The sequence below is a fragment of the Alligator sinensis genome, unplaced genomic scaffold (assembly GCF_000455745.1).
Source record: "Alligator sinensis unplaced genomic scaffold, ASM45574v1 scaffold1454_1, whole genome shotgun sequence".
Classification (NCBI taxonomy): Eukaryota; Metazoa; Chordata; order Crocodylia; family Alligatoridae; genus Alligator; species Alligator sinensis.
The window spans coordinates 36,090-40,621 of record NW_005843785.1 but is presented as its reverse complement, the minus strand read 5'-3'; the positions used below and the strand labels follow the sequence as shown (position 1 = coordinate 40,621).

The 4,532-nt window shown below is 44.5% G+C and overlaps 1 protein-coding gene across 1 annotated transcript in view; it reads right to left on the bottom strand.

Annotated features, from left to right (window-relative positions):
- Positions 1-4,532, bottom strand: part of LOC106723404 (olfactory receptor 14A16-like) — a 9,667-nt gene that overhangs the window by 4,166 nt on the left and 969 nt on the right. The window lies entirely within an intron of this gene.

The following is a 4,532-nucleotide window of genomic DNA, read 5'->3' as shown; positions in this document are numbered from 1 at the left end:
TCATCCCTGCAGGCCTGAGAAATACTCTCATACTCCTCCCTAGTCATTGATCTAAGTGTCCTCTTCTTGCAGCTTCCTTTAGCGGACGCTGAAGAGTTCACTGCTGAGGCATGCTGGTCTTCTGCCATGCCTGCCAGCTTCCATGTACATTGGGATGGTTTGTTTCGGTGTCCTCAGTAAAGTTTCCTTAAAACAAAGCCAGCTCTCTGGGGCACCTTCCCGCTCAGACTGGCCTCCCAGGGCATCCAGCCAGGAGTTCCCTGATGGAGTCAAAGTCTGTTTTCCCTATTCCACCTCTATACATCTTTCCTTTCCTCAGGATCCCACCCTCAATCACCTCATAGGCACTGCTGCCCCAGTTGCCATCCTCTACTAAATTCCCCACCACTTCTTCCCTGTGTCTGAGTGGGATATCAGGAAGAACACAGGCCCTAGAGTTGGTCTCTGCAACCCTTGCTCCAGGAAGTTCTCAGCAACATTTTCCAAAAATTCCTGAATTTTCTGTGTACTACCGTATTGCCCTCCAAGCAGATGTCAGGGTGAAAGAAGTTCCCCATGAGAACCAGGGCTTGTGATCAGGAAACTTCTCTTAGGTGTCTGAAGAAAACATCATGCACCTCCTGCTCATGGCCTGGTGGTTTATAGCAGACCCCCACCATGACATCACCCTTCTTGATCCCTGCCAACCCTAACACAGAGACTTTCAACAGTCCTGGTCTGCAGTTTCATACTGGATCTCTGAGCAATCATGGGACTCTTTACTATTTAGCACAAGTCCTCCTCCTCTTCTCCCCTGCCTGCCCTACCTGAACAGTTTGTACACATCCATGACAGTACTCCAGTCACGTGAACTCCCACCAAGTCTCTGTTGGTCCAATCACATCATGGTGCCATGATTGTGTGAAGACTTCCAGTTGTTCCTGCTTCTTTCCCAGCCTCCATGCAGTCATGTACAGACACCTGAATTATCTATCCAATTATCCTTCTTTCTCAAGTAGAATTAGAAGGCTTCCCCCATTGTCTCCTTGTGCTTGTGCTTCCTTTAGTTCACCCACTTCCACATTTACATCATAGCTTTCGTTCCCATCCCATGGCATACCTAGTTTAAAGCCTTCCTCATTAGCTTAGGAAGCCAGTCTGCAATGATTCCCATCCCTTTTTTTCAGGTAGATCTCATCTCTTCCTTGCAATCATTTTCTTGGAGCTGCATCCCATGGTCAAAGAAGCCAAAGTCCTGCTGGAGACACTATCTGCATAGCATGCATTAATCTGTAGGATGCATCTGGTCTCACCTGGGCCCTTCCCCTTGATTGGGAAGATCAAGGAAAACACCACCCAAGACCCGTAACCCTTTACCATTGCACCCAGAGCCCTGTAGTCCCACTTGATCTACTCAGGATTACCCCTGGCAGTATCACTCTTGTCCACACAGATGATCTGCATGTGGTAGTAGTCTGAGGGCTGGATGAGTCCCAGTAATCCCTCTGTGTGACTACAGAGCCACTGGCCTTTATCTTTGAAAACTCATGGTGACTGGGGCACGTCCAAGATGTTTGGAAAGGGCAAAAATACTGCCCATCTGGCATTGATCTCTAAAAACTTGTGGTGACTGGGGGAGGTCTGAGATGTTTGGAAAAGGAAAATATATTGTCCATCTTTAACAAAGGGAAGAAGGGGAAAAGGATGATCTGGGAAATTACAGACTCGTCAGCTTCACCCCAGTCTAGGAAAAAGTTTTGGTGCAAATCAATTTCTAAGCACTTGGAGGAGACAAATGTGATTGCGAACAGTCAGCGTGGGCTGACTAAGGACAAGTCAAAATGATGAGTGCCACTGTGCATGCAGGGAGAGCACTGGACATGATATATCATTTCCTTCACAAGGCCTTTGATACAGTCTATGACAGTACTGTGTACTACAATATTGTCACAAGCAAGCCAAGGAAGTATGGGTGGGATGAATAGACTATGAGAGAGAAAAATAAATGGCTTGATAATTCAGGTGAAGAGATGGTAGTCAATAGTTCAATGTCTATCTGGCAGCCAGTATCAAGTGGAGTGCTCCAGGGTTTGGGCCTGGAACAAGTTTTGTTCAGTCATGTAGTCAACTGCTGGAAAGATGGCATAGACCGCACCCTCAGCAAGTCTGGAGATGACACCAAGCTGTGGGGAGTAATAGATATGATTGACAGCAGGGCTATGATTCAGAGAGACCTCGATAAATTGGAGGATTGAACCAGATAAATCTAATGAGGTTCAGTAACGACAAGTGCAAAATCCTGCATGTAGCATGGAACAATCTTTTGCACTGCTACAGATTGGAGACTGACCACCTAAGCAGCTGGACCTAGATGTTAAAGTGGACAAGAAAGTGAATATGAGCCAACACTGTGACCTTGTTGTAAAGAAGGCCAATGGCAGTTGTGCTGCATTAGCAGGAGCATAACCAGAAGACCGAAAGCAGTGATACTTCTCCCATGTTTGGCACTGGTAAGGTCGCATCTGGAGGACTGTGTTCAGTTTTGGGCCTCCCACTACTGAAAGGATGTAGACAGACTGGAGAGAGTCTACTGGAGGGCAGGAAAAATGGATAAGGGGCCAGGTTACATGAGTTATGAGGAGAGGCTGAAGGAACTGGGCTTATTTAGTTTGGTGAAGAGAAGACCAAGATGATGTTTAATAGCAGCCTGCAACTCCCTCAAGGGTGGTTACAAAGAAGATGGAGCACCATTGTTCTCCATGGTAGCAGATGGTTGAACAAGGAGCAATGGACTCGAGTTCAGTTTAGATATTAGGAAAAAAAATCCTATCAGGAGGGTGGTAAAGCACTGGAAGAGTCTACCCAGAGGGGTGGTGGAAGCACCATCCTTGGAGGTTTTGAACACCCAGATAGACAAAGCCTTGACTGACATGATCAAGTTTAGAGCAGCCCTGCTTTGAGGAGTGTGTTCGACAAGGTGATCTCCTGAGGTCCGTTCCAACCCTAATTTTCTATGATCCTAAGATTAGTCATTGGTTTAGAGCACCGTTAGCTACAGGGAAAACATCCCTCAGAGTTTTCCAACACCACTGCTCTCATATAATGATAGAACCATAGAAAATTAGGGATGGGAGGGACTTCAGGGCATCATCTAGTCCAGCATTGGGCGTTGGCTGAAATCAAGGTTGGGGATTTTGAATGATATGCCGAAGCTCCTGCTCAAACTAAAGCCCCAAGATCGTGACCTAGGGAGTCTTGCCCCACCACTCTCAGTCAGGCAAATCCCTATACCTGCAGTCAAAGAAGGACTGTCTCCAGTTGGATCATGCCAACCATTGCTTGGTCTAGCCCAGTCTTAAGAACCTCCAAGGAAGGAGATTGTGCCACCTCTCTGCCTTTCAGCTCGACGCAGACTTCTCCTTGCTTGTTTCCTGTATGAAAACCACTTTGCCTGAACTAGCTTCAAATTGCTCAACAGTAGGAGTCACTATCACTCCAAATAATCCTATCCATTACTTTCAAAATTTGCTTTTTGGTGTCAATTCTGGACAGTTACCTAAACTCTCAGAAGTAATTAAGTGGAGCTGATATTTTTCTTTTTTTTTTTTTCTTTTGGAAGATGGGGGCATTCTGGGAAATGTTGATTATTCTTATTGATTTGAAAGAAAAACACATTTCATACCTTGCCGGATCTCCCAAGGAATACAAGTCACAATTTTAAAACAGTTGTACAGTAACAGATTGCGGTCTCTATTTAGTTTCCTTTCACATCCATTCTAAACAAAGCCACATTTTTGCATTACTGAAGTTCCTGGCATAGGCTGCTTGTTGAGAACTTGAAAGTAGTTGCTACTGGTCCTGAAAGGATTTAGGGACTAGCCAGCCGTGTGAACATCATTTGGGCTTGATATACTTAAATCAGCTGCCTAAATCCCCAGGTTTACCTATCTATAGGTTCCCTATAGTGGAATACAAGGACAACCAAAATGCAGCATCACTACAGTCAGGACGTGCACAGGAGCTCTAGTGTGTACACACCTACAAGAAATCATTTCCATCCCTTCAGTGTTGTGGGGAAGAAAACCATTATCACTCTTGCAAAACCCATACAAGGAAAGCATAACTGAAACAACCAGCACCTGAGTAATGACTGACACCTACTATCTAAAAACCATTATCACTCCCTTTTAAACCTTCTCATTCCCTCCTTCCAGATCTCAAATAAGCAGACCTCAAGAAAACTTTTTAACCCGGACAAGACAAAGATCCAGTGATATTCTCCACTAAGGCATCTAATAAATATTTAAGGTACATAAAAACTGTTGCAACAGTGCACTAACAAATGACAATATCAGCATCAAAGATAAAATTTAACAGATACAAGAAGACTACCGAGAACAGAGTGGTATCTCAGAGACTACCTAGTTCAGTGAGATATAGGGTGAAAATGAGATAGAGAGGTTATTTAAAATGGTTTAAACCTATTGAAACACAAATGAGATTAGTTAACTAGATCTGTATGAATAACACAGCTGATTGTTTCTATAAAAACT